The 14991-nt window shown below is 34.6% G+C and overlaps 1 pseudogene; it reads left to right on the top strand.

Moving 5' to 3' along the window:
* Nucleotides 1–6173: 6173 nt before the first annotated feature.
* LOC132160810 (eukaryotic translation initiation factor 2 subunit 2-like) lies at nt 6174–11962 on the top strand (annotated as a pseudogene).
* The last annotated feature ends 3029 nt before the right edge of the window (nt 11963–14991 follow it).

The raw sequence follows: 14991 nt of genomic DNA, 5'->3' as shown, positions 1-14991 counted from the left end.
AACAGTAGATATACAGTTCAAATTAAAGCATTTGTGACTGTCTAGCTGTCAAACATTAATGGAACATGTTCATATTTAATGTGAAGATCTACCTTAATATAAATCACCAAAACACCAGTTGCACTCAGAAAACCACAGATGCCACTTGTTTTGATATTTTGTGACATTCAGACATGAAGTGTCCAGATATTTTTTAGGGATATTGTGCGTGTTTGTGAGGGAAAACTCAGAGTTATTTTTATTTTTTGAGAGCCTGTTTTTAATTTGTGACTCAAATGTCATCAGACCCAATGCAGGCTTATGACATAATCAGTAATTACACACAGAAAACAAGAAGAATTTGATTTGTTTCGCTCACAGGGCAGGTATGATTGTTACAAGATCATCCGAACAAATGACCAAAAGCACATGCATTTTGATGTTTATTTGATATGAGTTGTTGCATGCATGCTTTTTGATCTGTCTTCTAGTTTTCAGTACAATGTTAAGCTTAAGACGTTTCATTACACCTTCAACAACAATTTCAGTACAATTACACAATATCAAGAGTCTAAATGAATAGAGGCATTTTTAAAAGTGGGGAGCAACATTTTGACCAGGAGATGACGCTATAATTACTTTTCTGAGCCCTGAAGTTTTTCCACTTAATCACATTTGCCCATTAGGAAACCTGTTTTCTCTTTAGATGATTTCTCACTTCTGACTTAAACTTCCGACCTTCTGATCTTTGAAGCAAATGCTCATAACAAAATCATGTACTGGTAAACATTGTTTTCCAAAGATTCTTCCAAAGGAAAGGCCCAGATGTTACAAATAGATTCAATGTGAACTGATGGTGTGCGATAAACAGAAATGAGTGCGATAAACAGAAATGAGCTGATTCCATGTGCTTTAGGCGGCAAGTGAAAAGCCCACCCACAGATACAATACTGCTTTCTACATCTCAATAAATGGGACTGAATGTAAAATATACATTTTACAAGATTCTCTATAAAATAGATAGCCCTGCAAAGGTACCAAACATTTACAAGGGTGGTACTATTTCAAAAGGTAATATAATATGTGACCCTGGACCACAAAACCAGTCATAAGGGCAAATTTCTCAAAATTGAAATTTATACTTCATCTGAAAGCTGAATAAATACCCTTCCAATTGATGTATGGTTAGTTTAGATAGGACAATATTTGAGAGAAATGCAAGTATTTGAAAATCTGGAATCTGAGGGTGCAAAAAAAAACAAAAAAAACATTCAAAATACTAAGAAAATATCCTTTAAAGTTGTCCAAATTAATTTTTTAACAATGCATAATACTGATCAAAAATTTGGTTTGTTTTTGATATATTTACATTTGTATTTACAATTAATTATTATTATTTACTTAATGTCCTACTGATTTTTGTCATAAAATAAAAATCTATAAGTTTAACCCATACTGTTTTTTTTATTTTTTATTTTTATTTTTTTTTGGCTATTGCTACAAATATACCCCAGCGACTTAGGACTGGTTTTGTGGTGCAGGTTCACATATATACTTTTAAAAATACTAAGTAACAAGAATTACGTAATCACATTACTTTTTCAAGTGACTAGTAAAGTAACGCACTGCTTTTTAATTCATAAGAAAATATCTGAGTTACTTAATTCTATACACAGATTACTTTGTTTCCCCAATTTATTGAAAGCTCTGCTGAGAAATCGGGAGAAAGTTCAGAGGCGTTGTGAGTGCTGTGTAAACTGTAGTAGTTCTAGACTAAATGTGAACATGCATTTACTGAATTTTTTTTAAAATAATAATTCAGTATTCTTCAAAATTAATAAAAACAGTGAAATGCAAATTTAGAATATGATAAAAAAACTGCAATAATTAAATGTTAGACATAATGCATAACCTTCTATAAAAGGTAATACAATAAGTTACTTTTTAAAAGAGTAACACAACATTTTAACACATTAGTATTAAAAGAAACTTTCCACAAACCTGCTAAGGTACTAATATGTAACATTTAAGGTTAAATAAGGTAAAAACTTTTTATTTTGGAACATCTTGTTTTCCTGAACAACGTCACATTTCGGACACAAAAGGGTTGCGCTTGCTATTTTGTGTTTACTTTAAAGTGACAAAACTAATTTATAAAAATGCTTTAAATAAACAATCATGTCGGTCTTGATTGTTTCTTGTTTTTTGGATGGCTCAACGTGGTAACATTACATTCACTTATTCAGCACCAAAGTATGCAAGTATATTAGGTAATTACATCCATTGTTTGCTCATCTGGATGCTGCCAGAGACTTGGACAACAATTGTGAAACCAAAGCCATGGAAGTGGAAAAGCCAACCGAGTGAGTGCTGAACATTGCTCTCCAGAGATTTGGGAAATCTTTGAATTGTCCAGGATGAAGAGATGCTATAATGGCTGTCTGGAAAGGTTAAGAAACAATGTTTTTCTTAGCCACTTATATTCTGTCATTGACACCAGCTTTGTCTTCTGGGCTAATCCACCTTTAACATTCCCGCTTGAGCATTCATATGGGATTGAGAAAATATGCCTAAACCAAAGCAGAACCTAATGAGAAAAAAAGCATGAATGTTTTCATCATCTCATACTAATTACCATGATCATGTTTTGGCTTGTTTAAATTGTAAGACAGATCTTGGAGCATAGTGGACATCTAAAACCTGTATCTATGATAATTACATCTGCTGAAGAAGAGGTTTTTTTGGGTGCAATTTTTGTCTTGTTTTACAATGTAAGAGAATATATTGTACATTTAGTGTATTATTATAGTTATTATATTTACTAAACTGAACAATTTTTGTTACTTAAAATACTTGAACTGAAATAAAATTATATATATATATATATATATATATATATATATATATATATATATATATATATATATATATATATAAACAATATTTTTCTTTAGTTTATCTTGATGTACTAAAATAACCAAAGCTAAAACGAATGCAAACTAAATTGAATGCAAACTATATAAAATATTAACAAAAATAACAAAGACACAACAACATTACTAGAACAAACTAAAATAAGAAGAAAGAAAAGCTAAGTAAATGTGTGATATATGGCATTATAAATCTAGCGTTGTCTTCCTCCCAAGAACAATAGTTTGGATCACATGGTTACAAATTCAAGTCTGTTACAAGTTAGTCTGGTTAAGCAGTGATTTAACATGAACAAAATTTTCAGCACAGGATCTTGAATATTTTAAATGATTTGCAGAATTTATGATCTTTTCCTAAATTTTGTTCTCTGTAGCACTTAAAATGGATATTCAATCTCAAATTATCACAAATGTAACAAAGTCATCGCAAATATTATCACAAATATAATTGAACTGAACATTTAAATGGTATAAGAGTTAATAATGTCACCATTATCAGCTCTTTTCCTCATGCAGTATACATTTTTGACATAATGAAATATAAAAGACAACATACTGTATTGTTGCTTTTCCGAGAGAGTTTTTAAATGAACTTTTAAATATTTATATATTCAGAAAATGTGCTTTGGACATGATTTTGAAATCCTATCTAATATAAAACTAGACATAATATTCTAATGTAACATATGCATATTTAATTTATGCTTAGACTGTGAAATCAGGGTCTAAGTGTATCAAATAATGAATCACAAACACAATTCTTTATTTCAGCTATGTAATACACACTATGTAATACATACTATATAAAGAGATAAATATTCATTTGTGAAAAATGAAGTAAATGAAACAGAAATGTCCACATCACAGAAAAGACATGAGTGATTCTACATGTGTTTGGAGCTATTATCTCGTTTGGTTATACCATGGGTAGAGAAACCTTTGATTTCAACATCTTACATTTAGTTTCAAAGCCTTATTGTGATCCAGTTTCAAATATTACTCACAAATATGTCTTTGAGATCAGTGGAAACTGCCCCGCATGTGAATAAGTGCCCACAGACTCCAAATAGCTGCACTGTTCATTATCTGTTAAATCTGTCCTCCTGATTTAAAGTTTTGCAGACTTCACTCTATCCTCTGAAGATTATGACAACGTGTATATTTTCAGCTTTACTGGTGCTAATGCTACACATATAAACCTGAAATGGGCCAAAAATGAAAATAAGACGTCTTGGCACAGCTTCAGTGTTTTGATTGGTAATGTGTATATGTTCTTTTTCCAGTCTGAAAACAAGGCTCAGGCTCTGCAAGATCTAAAGTAACAAAGATATTTATTACATTTAAAATGCTTTGGTAATTTTACAACCCTTAAAAACAATAATGTCAAATTTGTGAAGCGTTTAGCTGAATGTATAACCAAGATATTCTTTTGAATGAGGTCCTCATGTAACCTTGATGATAAGCTATGAAAATAACTCCAATTAAGAGAGCGAGAGAAAGAAAGAAAGAAAGAGAAAGAAAGAGAAAGAAAGAAAGAGAAAGAAAGAAAGAAAGAAAGAGAGAGCGGGAATAAGAAATGTTTTACCTTCTGCACAAATTGGATTTTCCCATGGTCTTCCCTCACATGCTCAAAAAGCATAAACTACTTGTTTCCTAAGAAGATTTACACATGAATATATTGTCTGTCACTTCATGGCTTGTGGTAAGACTGCAACAGCTCTTTTACTGAAAATCAAGCTGCTCAAAGCAAATGTAGTATGAAGATGCATACATTAGCAGTGTTCCACCCCTTAGGTAAATTATACATGCCCTGAAAACGCTCCTGATCCACTGCTGGCCTCCAGTAGCATTTATACTGTCTGTGATATATTACATACAGAGACCCCTGATACTCTGGAGACACAAACCTGAAAGCCTTAAAACTGCACAGCTGAAACCAAACATTAAACAAGGACTTTTTTTTTTAGCATTTTAATTCAAGAAAATATTTTGAACAAGCTTTTGTTGTTGTTGTTTTTTAATAATACTCTTTACTAAAGCCTATATGCAAGACTTTATACTGCTAGAAATCACTGTTTACTAAGATACACACACACACACGCACACACACACACACACACACACACGCTTGTTTCTGTGTACTTGTTTATGCTACCATGTGGGGAGCAAATGACCCCACAAGTATAGTAAAACCTGAAATTTTTGACATTGACATGAGGGGAAAAAGATTAAAAATAGTAAATGATGTTTATCTAAAAGTGTAACAGTGCAAACAGGTTTAGGTTTACGTTTAGGGTTAGGGGATAGGAAATATCATCAGTATAAAAGTAATACAAGTCTATGGAAACTTCCCACAATTCACACACACACACACACACACACACACACACACACACACACACACACACACTTGCAGTAACAGTAAATCTATACATAAAATGAGTGATTCTAACTAAGAACAAAAATCTGCAGCAATTTAAAAATCATCTTACATGCTGTAAAGGTAAACCTCTCAATGCACATGATCCCACGGATCAGGAAACGGTTCACTTCAAACAGGTGGATTTCGTTGCCATTTATAGACATATTTTGGCAAGAAAATACGTAAAACTGACCAGTTACCCCTGGGGCTGTATTTGATCTTACAAGTAAAAAAAGTTAAAAGTTCCCATTTATTTGAAGAAGTAACATACGGCAAATAACATGAAGAAGCAGACCATAATAAGGAAGCTGGAAAGGGTTTTAGCTGTCTGGGAGCCAGAAATCCCACTGCAATTTTAAACAGATTACTGGAATAAAATGGTTTGCAAGCCATTATGAACAATAAAGAAAAAAGCACCAGGTCTGGTTTGTCTCTGGAGGAAGGGTTTGAGAATATTATAGCGTACATGAGAGTAAGGAAAATACTCCAGAGGCATGATGCCTTCAAGCAATGAATTTAGAAAACAATTTGGGCATTATTTCCAAAGATTTATTGTATCACATCTTCTTCGTTCTTTGTTCATGCAAACGCCCTTAAGGTTCTGCCAGCTCAATAGGGTTTTGGTTCATGAGCTCCAATAATCTGATCAAACATCATGATATGCAGAGACCAAAAAGTTCAGTAATCCCTATCTTACATGCCTGCTGAGATGCATTTTTGTGCCACAATTGTATTAGTTAAATGTTCTAATATTCTAGTTCGAGAGTCATTGAGTAACAAACGTTGAAACAATGTCCCTAGTCTGCCCTACGTAGTTTTGCAGCCAGAACTACAACAACTATCATGCAACGCGCCTTCTAACGCGAACGCGCACGGAGCTCCGCCCGGCCTGTCCCAGGCAACGCGCATATGGAGGAAGTGTGTTCGTTAAGATTAGTTTATAATAACGTTTATTTTCAAGTAGTTTTTGCTTCCTGCGTTTTCACAAGTCGAAACCATGTCAGGAGACGAGGTTAGTAAACAGTGGTTGTTTAGTAAGATTATTTGTTAATATGAATTTATTTAGGCAGTCAAAAGAAAAGGACAGTTGGGCCTACCAAGGCTGTGAGGAAAAGTGCACACCCTAGTCTTTTCTAAATCTTTTTGTCATTTGTCAGCTAGTTAGATAGTAAACAACTTAGTTTCTCTAATTGTCTTGCCATTTTATTAACAAAACCTAATTCGTACTTCCATGGAAATTTACACATGATACCATGTTCTTTGAACATTTACCATGGTAATACCAGGATTGTTTGGACGTTACAAAGACATGTTTATTTGGAAGAGTAACGTTACCATGATACTACTTTCTTTGGACATTTTCTATTACTTTACTATGTTTTTTGATGCATTCCATGGCATTATCACTTTTTTTAAAGAATCCTGTAAATGTACTATGGTATTTGAATATTGGTAATATTTAATAAAGCAGTATCACATACATAATGTTGTGACTAGCCTCATTAGTCCATTATTACTTGCGTGCTTCATTTTGACCTTTTTGATCTTATTATTAAACTCATGCTATGGTCCTTCCAGATGATATTTGATCCCACTATGAACAAGAAGAAGAAGAAAAAGAAGAAGCCTTTTATGCTGGAGGAAGATGGTGTAGAGGGAGATGAAGGTCAACAGCTGGAAACGAAAGAGCCAGAGGCTGATGGGGTCGATGAGAAAGAGTTTGATCTTGATGAAGATGAGGGGAGGAAGAAAGGTACAACACATCACAGTTCAATTCTGCTTTAATGTTGTCTCTTTTTGATTGCATAGTTGAATAGATATAGAGTAGAGAACATAAAGCTAGATTATTATGGGCTTTTCCACCTGCATGGCTAGTGAATGCCCAGTTTCATTGTATCCTACCTGGATGGTGCACACTGGTGCTGCTTGAGGAGAGACACTCTCATTTGATTGAAAAATGCTTTGGGTGTACAGCAATACACAATAAAGTGCTATATAAATGCCTCATTTATTCATACCAGTCATTTTGATTTTTATAATTCACATACTATAAAATATTCAAAATAACTTGTTATATTTGATCTTGAACAAATGCTTTAAAAGTGGCCAGAACATAAGCAACAAAAAAAATTACCCTAAAAGGGAACTTTTTTGCACTCGATGAAGAGATGTTTTTTTTTTGTTTTTTTTTATGAATACGTAACATTTGATCTTTTTGTGTGTGTGTTTGTCAGGATAACAATGCATATTAATAAACAATAATAAATGACACAATTCTTCAAATCTGTGTTTTTGAAACAATTCACACTGAATTTTGCAAAAAAAGTAAATTTTCTGAATATTTTCCAGTGTACAACTGGCTTAATGTAATTGTCATGTAAAAAAAAAAAAACATTAAAAACTAAGGCTGTGCAATTAATGAAAATCATAATGAAATCATGATGCGAGTATGCACATTTTCTAAACATCAGAACTTATGATTCCTTACGGTTCGTGTCCAGTGGGGTCGAGTGAGCGGAGGAGTGTGTGTGTGTTTCCAGTTCATTCCTATGGGAGTTGAGCTTTGAGAGCGACTGAAAGCAGCCAGAAGTTCAGAGATGATCAACTTAATATCGAAAAAAAAAAAAAAAATATCGAAAAACGCAGAACGTCACCCAATTGCTGATTATGCTAAAGTTCCTGCTGGATTAAGTATTTAAATCATATTGTTTACATGCTAGTCTCATTAAATGATTTCTGTTAAAAATTGCAGTTTTGATGTTTACTTAAACTTGTAAATTGGCTTTGTTTAAATGCTTATTAAAATGACACTGTATTGTTACTTTGGGCATTCGCAAACAAAGAAAAATCCAACATATTGGCCAGCTTTTCATTGCACACTAAATGTTTATTGAAATGTTAAATTAAGTACTAAAGTGTGGCTTGTTTGATTTGATTTGGGTGATTTTCCAGAAACATCAGATGACCTGGACGACTTAAACTTCTTCAACCAGAAGAAAAAGAAAAAGTCCAAAAAAGAGAAAATTTTTGATGCCGAGCTTGAAGAAGGAATGAAAGTCAGTCGATTGTTTGCACATTTATAATTGTTAAACTCTTGATTGCTCTCACGGCCTTAATGGCTTTTCACATTGAAAGATGTTTTGACCATGAAAGCATTATCCTTCAGTGGCCTTGGATTCCTTTGAAAAATAAACTGATGTCTGGGCCTACACATCAGATTCTCTTTGCATTTGAAGTTTGATATGTTCAGCCATGACAGCAGTTGTCATGCATTGTCTTGTACTAAATAAGTCATACATTTCCAAAAGGAGCTGAAGATCGAAACGGAGCCATCAGAGACACAAGAGGAGGATGACTTAATGCTGCCCGTTAAGAAGAAGAAATCAAGAAAAGTCAAAGATTTTCAAGAGGACACAGACAGTCCAAGCAAAGACGACGGTAAGTGCTTTAGTAGGGAGTTTCTCTGTGAATAACTAATGCTGGCCGTCTAATCCTGTGCTGTTTGTGTGAAAGGTGTGGAAGATGAAGACAGTAAAAACACAGATGACATCACATTCAGCACACACACGGGCCCGGCCTGGGCAGGATCGGAGAGGGATTACACATATGATGAGGTAAATGGGCACACTCATTATTCACCTTTCGGCGCAGAACATATGCGCTTGTTTCAGGTGATAACTTGATAAAGGGCCAGAAACTGCTGCCATCTGGTGCATTTGTAAAGTAGACCAGCTTTTCTCTTTTAACTCCTCTTTTCTGAGACACGTTTGGAATTATTACAGCTTGTGTCAAGATGATATTTATTAGATGTGTGAATTCGGTTCTCGTCAAGTTCACACAGGTGTAGTTTGTCACGTAAACTGTGGATATGTAACGTTTGACAGTCAGAATGTGTCACAATACTTCATTTTAGACAATAGCTTATGTGTGCGTTCCAGGGTTTTTTATGTACCGAGTATTTTGTTATGTTATGTAAGGTCAGCCATACATCAAGTGGAGGATACGTGTCCAAGTACGTTTTGGCTACACTGCATTATTTAAAAGGAGTAGTTCACCCAAAATTTGTTGCTTTAATAAAATTCTGAAAAGGGTATTTTATATTTCTGATTCTGATATATGGGTTGACTGCAATATGTTTGATCCCCTTGAAACTAAAGAGTCATTTTAATGTCTTAGTTTAAGTTTGTCCTACTATGTTTCTTAGATAATGCCTGCTTGCATCTGCTCTTTTTTTTAGCTTTTGAATAGAGTTTTTAACATCATGCGGGAAAAAAATCCAGACATGGTCGCAGGAGAGAAGAGAAAGTTTGTGATGAAGCCTCCTCAGGTTGTCAGAGTTGGCACAAAGAAAACCTCATTTGTAAACTTCACAGACATCTGCAAACTGTAAGTCTACAGTTGAAATTGTCAAGCTGTTTTATAAAGCCATAAACAAACTCTGTTTTGTGGAGCTGACATTGAGTTTGATCTGCTGTAAAGAACTGTAAAGTTATTGTTTGTGAGCGTTCACTCCTCGTTACACTCGTATTGTGTTTTTGGCCATTTCATATCTGCCAACAAATAATTCAGTGGCACTTTACCTTAATCTTGATTTCTTTTTTCCAGGTTGCATCGACAACCAAAACATCTTTTGGCTTTTTTGCTGGCTGAGTTGGGTACAAGGTGCGTTTATTTGATATTTTTCTGAGAACAGTAAGATATGCTTGATAAACTTGATATACTTGTTATCTAGCAAACAATTAACACTACATGACGAGTAGCTAGTTTTCAACACCTGAAAGATTTTTTGTTGTTGTTGTTGCCTCGTCTACCTCAAGCAATTTTTTAAATGTGATGCGTTGAACTGATATTTAATTTATTGTAGTAAATATTAATAAATAATTATTGCACTAATGTTTGGAAAGACCAATGTTTGTTTTGAAATTGTATTGATTCAAATGTTATAAGAATAGATTAAGCATCACTTAACTTTTTACTGATGAAGAAATACTTTATTTTTTTAATTTTTAAATGAGGCCTTCTTTGTGTCCGGTTTGTGGAAAGAGCCTATAATGATCTTATGTCCATATGTCATTTATAAGTGAACTTTTATTTTGCTTTATGGGGTGCACCACTTCATCGGTCGATTATGAACCTTGCAAAATATGGTCTCAGTGCCTGGCAAGCTCTGGGTTTATTTTTCCCGCGTCTGTATGCAACTGAAACCCTCCAGCAGAACACGATTTGCATGTTTTACTGGAGGGAGAACCCTGAATCAGTTGAGAAAGGCATTGCTGCTGTAGAAGGAGCGACTGATCCTGTGATGCTTTCAGAAGGCATTATTAAAAGATAAGCAGGCTGATTTCAGTGCTGCACACTCATTCCAGCTCCTCCTTGTGTTCACCGCATGTATCTCAGAAGACGCATGAAAGGAAAACGATCGATTTTGCCTCCTGGATATTTACAGATGATTTTGGTTTTGGAAGGAGATCAGTCTCATGAGCAGAATTCTTCTTTCTGTAGCTAACTTTGTGATTTGGAAAGAATATCAAATTGCTATGTATTTAGATATGCACTAACCACTGTTCTGACTTTTCAGCGGATCCATAGATGGAAACAATCAGCTCGTCATCAAAGGCTGATTCCAGCAGAAACAGATAGAGAATGTCTTAAGAAGATATATAAGTGAGTGTTTATTTGAGTGGTGAATTGTTAAGAATAATGTTCTTAAACATCGTACGTTGATTTAAATTGAAATGGCCTAAAGGGTTCACTGAATAATAAAATAATGATTTTATACTTATCTACATATACACCATTTTAACAAGATATATATCTTAATTAAATAAATATCTAAAGTATTTTATTTATATATATATATATATATATATATATATATATATATATATATATATATGTGTGTATATGTGTGTGTGTGCGCATCTTAAGTATAAAGTATTGTATATATTTAATATACATGCCATCAAGCACATATATAAAATATAATTACTATATATCTCTTATGGTATACTATAATTATAAGCTTATTGCCATTATTTCAGTATGCATCCTGTGTTTTTATTAATATTGCATAGTTAATAATATGCATTACATGGGGGGGGGCGAAAACCTGCATTAAGTGGAATGTTTGTGTGTTGCAGAGGAGTATGTGACGTGCCACACGTGTCGGTCTCCTGACACAATCTTGCAGAAGGACACACGTCTGTACTTCCTGCAGTGTGAGACGTGTCACTCCCGCTGCTCTGTCGCCAGCATCAAGACCGGATTCCAGGCCGTGACGGGAAAGAGAGCGCAGCTGCGTGCCAAAGCCAACTAACGCTGGTCCCTCCACCATCACACACCTGCGCTCCACCACCAGACTCAACAGATCCACTTAAGCAGGTTACTACCCTGTCTGCTCAGAGTTCTCGGCTGTCTCAAATGCATCGTTTCATTTCCTTCATTTTCCTTCAGCTCCTCTGAAATGGCCTATGCACAGGAAGAGAGTGTTGATTTGTTCGGTCTGGCTGTGGAGCAGAGAGAGCGCAGAGACTGGAGGATTTTATGAATGAACTGCTGGTGAAATTTGTTGTTGCTGTATTACTTTCAGAAAAACAATTTAAATAAAATGCATACCAGCTGGGCTAACACATGCAGTGTGTGTTTCTGGGAAGGCATGTTGCTTTACATTTAGAGAGTTTGAATGTGATATAGAAATGAGCTTGATAATTGGCTTGAAATGTACTGTATGATTATGTGAACAAACACTATTATTTCCACCTCTTTTGTTTTTCTGTGCTTTGAAAAATGATGATTGTATGTTGACTGAACATCTCTTAAAAGAACTGGAAGAGTGTTTTTTTTTTTAAATAAGAAAAATACAGTATCCTGTTTGCACTTTTTCATAATTGAAACTTAGTTTTCTCATTATCTATATTAAAATTCAGATTGAAAGGATTTTTTTCAAATATTGTTATAATTCTGTCCTCCATATTATACTAATATTTAAAAAAAAACTAAAGCATTTCATTCACTTAAGTCATTTTTAAAAAATGAACTTTGAAGGGAATTGTTGTATATATAGTTATTTTTGGTGCTGGTGAGAAAAAGTAATTTTAAGGCATTTGAATCAAATTGTGTGGTTTTTTTATTTTTATAAAGTTAAATGTACTTTGAAGGGAATTGTTTCAAATGTAGTTACATTTTTGTATTCTGTATTAAAGAATGACTTGAAGGTATTTTAACCACTTTGCCATCTAAAAATATTTTTAAATGTTAACTGCATGCATTTGATTTTTTAATGCATTTTCTTGAATTTTTCATTTTCCTCCGTACATTTTTTTTTCTGTTTTTTTCCAAGAAAGGCTATTTTCTCTCTCTCTCTCGAGTTATTCTACATAAAACGTTAACGAATTACAACAACATTAATAAAGGTTATTATGGCCGTTTTATATTTAAAATGAGATTGCCCAGAACTGATGATTACCCTGAAAAATGTGAAAACATTGTAAGAGTCACAGCCCTTACTGTGCATCGGTCCGACTGAGTCCAGTCTTTGCCTGTTTAAACTCCATAGAGCCCCAAAATCCCACTGTCATAAATCAAGGAATGTTATTCAGACACTGAGCATTCCAGTGTATTCCTATACAAGTGTTACTCTAACCCAAATACCCTCAGTGCCCTGGGCCTCTTTATGTAAACCAACTCACTTGTTTATGCGACTGCTCAAAGTATGACAGCTGAATGAGAGTTTGATGTGTCAATCAGTCACCCTGGAGCAAAACATTGTTACGAAGTAGATATACCCTTATCAGTGAGTGCACACAATGCGAACACATCCTTTCTTTGCCCCACTTCAAAGGATTGGGTGTTCTGGAGAAATAACTAGCACTGGTAAAATTGCTAAATTGCTTCCTAATGCAAGCTCGGTATTGACTGTTGTTGTACCTGGCTATTTCCAGTGTTTTTGTGTTAAAGTAGTTCCATCTGAATGATGGGTGAGTAAAGACATTGGAACGTGATTAAAGGCATTACCAGCTCCAGGGACTTGAAGGAGAGTCATAGCAGCAGCTTCTGGTTAACATCCTACTACATCACTCACTTGTAAGGTGACACAGGATGAATAATGAGCAGGGTTTCTCGGCTGGCCTGGATGTACTCTTTGATGGCGGTCTCTGCTGCATGGGAGGAAATGTGTTGGAGTCCTATAAAAGTAACATCCGTCTGGCTGCTATGCACAAAGCTGAACTTAGCGCCATATCTGAAGCCAAAACATTTTAACCTAATTTAGTTGTTAATCTGTTGCCAAATGTTTTAAGTTTTTTGACATGCTTAACGCCTGATTCAGAAATTTCTCTGTCGTTATCTTTAATTATAGGGGCTTTATGTCTTACAGCCTACCATAAATCACACGCGAAACTCATTTATAAAATGTTGTGCATAAACCGTGCTAAATTTGTTCTAAGATCATTTCTCAAAGTTGCGTAAGTTCAATTCAGAGAAAACGATCGTGCGCACAAAAACACGTGCATAGCGTACGCCTCTCTTCCAGATGTGACATTTATAAATAGCAAAAGATCTTGAAATTGTGAGCAGATCTCCACTTTGTAAACGTCCCCTAATTAATATCATTAGTATAAAGAAGAACACGCCAATATCCGAATTTATATCCTTGAGAATGACGAGCACAAAGAAAGAAAAAAAAACTGAAATTAGGTCCTACTGGCGGAGGTAGAGGTTCGTGCGGGGACGCTTTTTATTTAATTATGTGTAATTATTCTGTGGAAAAACAATGTGTGTGTACATATAATAAGTTGTGTACAGAAAGCGAGAAAAGAACTCTCAACATTAGGCTACTAAAAAGTCAATTTAATCTCGCAAAAACTCCCGTTAATAAATAAAAAAATCCGACTGCATCTTTGTTGTTTGATTAATTCGGTGCTTGGACGTACATCACTTTTACTTTACTTTTATTGCAGCGTAAATGTTCAAATAGCTGCAGTACTCAAAAGTGTACGTCTGCTCGAGCCTGACGGGACCCTAGCCTCATTTTCCACCACAAAGACCGTTTTTATAAATATAAAAGTTGCCGTGGATTTTAGGGTACGCATAGCCTTCTCTAAGATCTCTAAGAAAATTCAGAGGCAAACCGCATCGACAGTCAAATTACTATAAGCCTACTGTCTTAAAGGTACAGTACACACACAAAAAAAGTAATTTACTAGGCCGTGTGTCATTCCAAACCTTCCTACGGAAGCCCATTTCCATTGTCAAAAAAACAAACAAACAAACAAAAAAATAATTATGACTTACACGTTTCAGACTTGCTTCTTCCAGTTCCCAAAAAAAATTGAAATTTAAAACGAATAAATAAAACTTTCGAGACTCAAAATTATGAATTTACATTCATTTGAGTTTATGGGGCTTCATTTATAAAATGCTGCGCAGACACGATCCTAAAAATGATCTAAGGATAATTTCTCAAATGTAGGCTAAGTATGAGTCATAGAATGAACATACGCAAAAACGCAAACATAAGCCTACGCCTCTCTTTCAGATGTGAAATCCGTGAATCGCAAATGCTCTTGAACTTGCTCGCAAATTAATGGTTTCAGCTCTCTGGATCATAAACGACTCCTAATTAATGTCATTACCATGTAAACGATCGCGCTCCTCATCCAA

This window comes from Carassius carassius, chromosome 17 (assembly GCF_963082965.1).
Source record: "Carassius carassius chromosome 17, fCarCar2.1, whole genome shotgun sequence".
In the NCBI taxonomy this organism is placed as follows: Eukaryota; Metazoa; Chordata; class Actinopteri; order Cypriniformes; family Cyprinidae; genus Carassius; species Carassius carassius.
This window is presented reverse-complemented; position numbering and strand designations above follow the sequence as displayed.